The sequence below is a fragment of the Amblyomma mixtum genome, chromosome 7, assembly GCF_055824585.1.
Source record: "Amblyomma mixtum isolate Tamu chromosome 7, ASM5582458v1, whole genome shotgun sequence".
Lineage (NCBI taxonomy): Eukaryota > Metazoa > Arthropoda > Arachnida > Ixodida > Ixodidae > Amblyomma > Amblyomma mixtum.
Window position 1 is genome coordinate 30,228,456 of NC_143018.1, and position 6,766 is coordinate 30,235,221.

The 6,766-nt window shown below is 43.5% G+C and overlaps 1 pseudogene; it reads left to right on the plus strand.

Annotated features, from left to right (window-relative positions):
* The first annotated feature begins 4,364 nt into the window (after positions 1-4,364).
* LOC149335520 (uncharacterized) lies at positions 4,365-5,314 on the plus strand (annotated as a pseudogene).
* The last annotated feature ends 1,452 nt before the right edge of the window (positions 5,315-6,766 follow it).

The following is a 6,766-nucleotide window of genomic DNA, read 5'->3' on the forward strand; positions in this document are numbered from 1 at the left end:
TGCCAGCACAAAACCGTCCTGGCGAGTCTGGCTGCCGGCTGGCAGCCCGCGGGCAGCCAGAGGCGGATAATCCAAGAGGCCCAGTCACAGCTCACCCAGTGTGCTACGCCTTCTATTGGTCGGACACTAGCCGAGGTACCCGTGCAAGTTGTACACGAGCAAGTAATTGCAAAGCTGAAGACTTTCGTGAACGCCATGCGTGTGCTACTTTCCAGCTTTGGCACACTACCTGCACAAAATGCCTTCAAGTGCTTGATGATGTTAGTCCAGTCCATGGCACCTCCAGCCTTATCATTCCGAGGAGTGCCGATACATCTCTTTGTCATCTGCATTATCAACCGCAACGGCAAGCAGCCTTTCTGCGCGGAGGAACATCTGCGTTGCGTCTTAAGGGACGAAGGACGGTTGATGTGCCCTGCTCAGCTCACAGCGCTCGCCAGCCGTCATGGTCGGTGCGCAGGCTACAGCTGTGGAGGCTTCTGATTTTAAGCTCCCTTATCACTGCTTCATGTGCTTGCTACGGATTCTTTTCTCTGCTTCCTGTTGTCCTTTCACGCTGCCTTCATCCCTTTCCTTCTGTGCAGGGTAGCCAACCGTAACACCATTCTGGTAAATATCCCTGCCCTTCCTCTACCACTTTTCTCTATCTCTCTCTGTCTTAGAGATGCGTTCTATGGCGAATCCCGTGTAGAATTTCAAGCGCGCTTTTTTATACACTAAGCGCTCCATTATTCAAATGATTTGTTTGGGCACGTGTCAGTGATTTGGTATGCTGTTTTTAAGCGAAAAGCTTCACTACGCTAGTCAAAACCGCGGTTCGCGTAAGCCGGCGTATGCTGCAGCACGAGTGACGTCACGCAAGGAGCAGGCTACTGCGCATGTGGGCCGCCGCTTCTCCTCCTCGCCACCGTTTGCCCTCTCGCCGCAGCCGTGCGCACTTGAACGGAGGGGTATATAAGGCGGGCTTGCCCATAGAACAGCAGGCGCATGCTACCGCGCTATGCGTCATCGTTTGACGTTCGCCGCAAGCGCGTGTTTATCGCGGAGGCCGGCTATATAACCGCTTGGCAGAGAATAGGCGTGCGCATTCAACATGGAAGGAAAAGAGCGTGATACTACCGACACAGAAGTTATCATAAAGCATAACCATAAGCTAAATGATAAGGATCAACGCAACTTTTCGCTTCGAGATATCCAGGATGAACCTTAGATAAGCACCCAGCCAATTTTTTCAGCCTGCCGCAATGAATTTTTTTTCTTTTTTAAAAATAATTATAATGCGATAGCATTGGTGGTCCCGTTCACGAGAACAGCAAGCGTCAGTTCATCTATATGACGCGAGCAGATGGGTAACCATGCCAACTTGTGCTCAGTCCACCTGTTTTCATCTTCCCGAGGACAATCTGCCCAGAATGTTGTCGCGCCACTCAAGAATATTGTTCGAAGTAATGTGCATGCCAAGCCAGGCAACTTAAGAGCAACAAAAGCGACAGATAGATAAAAGAGGAGCAAAATAAGGTTAAGAAAAATGTAGAGGTAAGGTGCATGCCACGCCACTATAAAGGGAAAGACTCTATACTCCGTTTCATACATAGTATTCAACGCTGCCAAAGGTACGCAAGTAGTCCGCGGCCAAAAACAAGCGAAATGTATCCGTCCGAAATGTATTGATCATTAATGGCCAGCTCTCGAACCCTGTGCCAATCCGCTCTTCTGTGAAGCAAGGCTGTCCGATGTCTCCTCTGCTTTTTGCTCTTTACCTGGAACCGCTTTGTTTGAGTGTTTTGCGTAACAGTAAAATCCATGGGTTCCCTACTTTGGGTAATGAAGTCAAATTGCTGGCATATGCTGACGACTTGGCATTTTTCTGCATTTGCAAGCCCAGCATTGATGATGTGTTGTCCACAATAGATCAATTCGGCATCGTTTCTGGTGCTCAAATGAATCGCTCCAAAAGTTCTGGCCTATGGTTTGGTTCATGGGGCACAACTCCACCTCTGTACGCTGGCATAGAATGGTCTTGTGTGCCTCCTAAATATCTTGGCGTTCCACTTCATGCCTACAAATCCAGTGTCCATTACTGGCGAGAGCGAGTTCCGGCTGTTGAGCGTTATGCTCAGACGTTTGTACCGCATCGCCTCTCAATTTTTGGTCGAGCCCAGGCTTGCAACAACTTTCTGGCAACAAGGATTTATTACGTACTCCAGGTGCTTCACTGCGCCAGACATTACATACAGCGTTTCCATCGTATATTTGCGACGTTTATTTTGTCCTCCAAATTTGAGCCCATGCGGCGTGATAACCTTTTCATGCCTGTTTGTGCAGGAGGCCTGGGCCTAGAACACCTGTATGTGAGACAGTTGGTTGCCCGTTTCTTCTTTTTTCGTGCTTGTCCCCTTCCGATTATTAGAGCATTCTTGCAGGTTAACTTCATGACTCTACTTCCGAACTTAGTAGTTTCTTCCAATTTTACTGAACGACCCCGTTTACTAGGCTTTACGCAGGAAGTTTATGCCTCCGTGCGTTTTTTGACAGTTCGGTTTTCAAATGAGTACTTACATTCTGTTTCGCGCAAAAATCTGTACAGGGATTTGATATCCATGCTCTTCCCGCCCCCACTGTATCGTTCCGTCTACGTTGGGCTCATGGGTCATGATGTTTTAAAGCGAGTGCGTAAAATGCCAATTTGTCCTTGCACCAAAACATTTTTCTATAAATTACACACTGAAACTCTACCTGTCAAGACGTGGCTCGATAGGAAAAACATTTTTGTGTCTTCTGTAAACTGTCGCTTGAGCAATGTGCCTGAAACAATTAAACATTGTTTTATAGACTGCAAAGACGCGATTTTGTTTTGGGATGTGTTGCAAAGGACGCTACAGAAAGATTTTCTCCTAAATTCCTACAGTGTGCGCTACCTTGTTGTTTCCCAACCTGACTCGAATCCTTATGATATGATTCTTCTGATTGGACTTCATAGTCTTTGGAAAACGCGCATGCAAGATTGCAACGTTGAACCTGTTGTTTCGCCCAGAATTCACTTTAGCCGAATTTTGCTGCAGGTAACGGACATTTACAAAAAATTGGACTTTGTACCGGATTGGTTTCCTCTCCTGATGCGCTGTATATCCTTACCGGCCTTTTAGTTATAATATGTTACTATTATGCTTCTGCCACGTAGCGCCTACCTAGGTGATCTGTAAATAGTTGTTTTTGTGTGTGTATATACACACACACATATGTATATATATGCTTTGTATAGAAAACCATGTAAATAAATGGCATGAAAGAAAAAATCCGTCTGCCTCGCGACGTGGCTGAGTGGTACCAAGAGCGCGCCTGTCCATTTTATAAGGGGCCAAGGTTCGACTCCCGGCTTGGCTGTTTTTTATTTATTTATTTATTTATTTATTTTTATTTTTATTAACAGCTTCGTTAGGTAAAAACTCGAAACTGTCAAACTCTAATACTCTAATACCTACTATGAAAAACACAGCGCTGTTTACTTGTTTCGAAGGGAAAAGGCAGTGTAGTGTACGGCATACATACGATGTAACTTGAGTCGGATGGCGTTGAGTGCAAAGCTGTCATATTTAACACTGCGAGATCTAGATATTGCCACCTTGCTAGGTCGTTTTTGCGGTGATCTTATTCCCGTAGAGAGACCTTCTTTCTTGAACCCCGCAACTGTCCGAGGGCTCACCCCGATCATCTGGCCCACAGTTTTGAGAACTTCAGGCATAGTCTTCTCCGGGAAGGAGTCTTGGATTCCTATCAGGGAAAATCTGGTGTTTTTGAATGTTCCAGACGTATCGACTGAATCATGGGCTGAATCTGAGAAAAAGGTACGGGAAATTATTGAAGACGAAATGTCTGTAACCTTAGCTGAAATGGACATTGAGCGCGCCCATAGAATTGGTACGGCTGGACCAGAGAAAACGCGACCAATACTGGTAACATTTTCGCCTCATAAAATCAGAGAAAGAGTTTTCGGTGCAAAGACCAAATTGAAAGATTCAGACGTCTCGATTAGCGAAGATTTTTCTCAGGCCACCAGGCACGCGCGGAAGAAACTTGTTCAATTCGCAAAGCAAACTGAGCCCGAAGAATCATTTAGCCTCCGCTACAACAAGCTTATTCTTAAGAAAAGATGTTACGTGTACTGCCCTATAACTGATAGTGTCCGGGAAAACAATTCAACACGTGTTGTAACCAACTCAAGCCCTTCAAGCCCTTCTTCTCCAAGATAACTAGATAAAGATGAGCATCGACCTGCGCAAACACTTCGAAACATTTCTATCCTTTTCACTAATATACGCAGTGTTTTTTGTCATCGTGACAGCTTATCTTGCACTGCCGATACCATGGTGGCTGATATTATCGTACTAACAGAGACTTGGCTCAATGAATCCGTGCGCAATAGCGAAATATTTTCCTCACAAAAGCGTTACCATATATTTCGTTGTGACCGCCCTTCTGGCCGCGGCGCGGCGGCACTTTAATCGCTGTATCTGAGGATATAGAATGCTTTGAAGTTAACCTTGATACTACTCTGGAGTTCCTTTGTGTCCAGATCAAAATTAACAACAAAGCTCTCCTCTTTTGTGGATGTTACCGTCCACCATCTACTACCGTTGGCTTTTGTAATGACCTCCATGACATTCTTAACACAATTCAAACAAGGTTTCCTAATCGGCCTATTCTTCTTTTTGGTGACTTTAACTTTGCTGCCATTAACTGGTCAGACACTCATTTAGGCAACGATGGATCATCATAATCAACAAGTTCTTCAGCACTTTGCTCCACCTTTTCATTAACACAGGTAGTCACACAACCTACAAGGATGACATCTACAAGCTCAAGCATATTAGACCTTTTGCTAACTAGTTCTCCAGACCTTGTTTCCGGCGTAAGCTACTCTCCAGGTTTAAGCGATCATTGCCTACTCCTTATCGAATTAAGCTTGCCGTCTAACAAATCGCGAAATAAAACTAAAACAATTTACTACTATGCTAAGGCAAATTTTACGTCAATTAATGATGGTCTAAGCTATTTTTGGATGACTTTTTCATAGTCTTACCAAAGGTCTGTTAATGAAAATTGGTGCTTATTTAAGAACAAACTTCATGAGCTAACTGAATTGCATGTTCCTCGAAGAATCATCACTACTAATGGCAGGTCACCATGGTTCACCCGGTCATTAAAACGCCTTGGTAACAAAAAAGACGGTTATATTCCAAGGCAAAGTCATCGGGAAAACCTGAACATTGGACAGCACTCAGAGGTGTGGTTGAGGAGTACAAAAATGCGTTAAAAATAGCCAAGGAGCGATATTTTAACGTTACTCTGCCATCACTTTTACTAACTGATCCAAAAAGTTCTGGAACGTTGTGAACGGTTCAGACCAGCCATCAGTATCTCTTCTCGATGCACAATCAAATCCCATCCCTATTAGCGACAGTGGTAAGGTACTTAATGAAACTTATGCTAAGGCATTTTATCTCTCCTCAAGCACATCACTACCGCATTATAATGGTCACATCACATTCCCAATGGATCCCATTCATTTTGATTTTGAAGGCATCATAAAAATCATAGACCACATGAAACTATCCTCTTCTTGCGGTCCAGATAATATCACCAGTAAAATTCTGAAAAACACTAAAGTATATTCTGCCATAATACTGTCAAAATTATTTCAGCAATCCCTACAGGACGGTGAACTCCCAGATGACTGGAAATTGGGTAAGGTGGTTCCACTCCACAAATCAGGTGACAAACACCTTTCACTCAACTATCGACCAATATCATTAACCAGCATTTCATTTCATTTCATTTCATTTATTTCATGTACTGAAAGGACATGAGGGGGCGAGAGAAAAAAGCTGCCTTACGGGCAGCTTGACAAGCTCGCACCCCCTATTACATATGGACAAGGGCAGACACAGTACATGCGCGAAACATCAGGAATTACATATTTTGTAAAGCCATTAGAGTAATTAGATAACAATTATTACCAAAACACATGACAACTCTATAAATACTGTAATAACATGCAAATTTGACAAACCAGAGAGTGGCAATTTTCCATTGCCGTGTAAAAAAAAATGTCGACATAATACACACCACTTTCACACACACATATACATATTAGCTGCATTCATCATAATTCATATACCATAAATAAAATCAACTGTACAAGACGTCAAGGTTTCTAATATGTTCATGCATTGTATGGCCTTTATTAAGATTATTTAACAGTCTTGGAATTACATTACCCAACATTTGCATTCCTTGCAAGATAGTGGAGCATGTCATCCTGTCTCATCTAGCTACTTTCTTGAGTCATCTTCGTTCTTCAACTGTGCACAACATCGTTTTAGAAAATACTTCTCTTGCGAAACACAATTAATAAGTCTTACGAGCAATATTAACTTCGTACTTGATCATGGCAATGAGGCTGACTGTATTTATTTAGACTTTCGCAAAGCATTTGACACAGTGTCGCACAACTTACTTCTTTACAAACTAAGTAAACATAATATTGACCATAATGTACTAAGGTGGATTGAGTGCTTTTTGTCTAACCGATTGCAGTATGTACAGGCTAATGGCTTTAACTCGTCATCCATTCCTGTGACCTCCGGCGTCCCACAAGGTTCTGTCATAGGTCATTAAGCGTAGAAAGTTGGGCTAGTTGGTTGGTAGTACTATTGTGATACATTCCAGCGGCTAAAAAGACAGGGACGAAGGTAGACGAGACAGG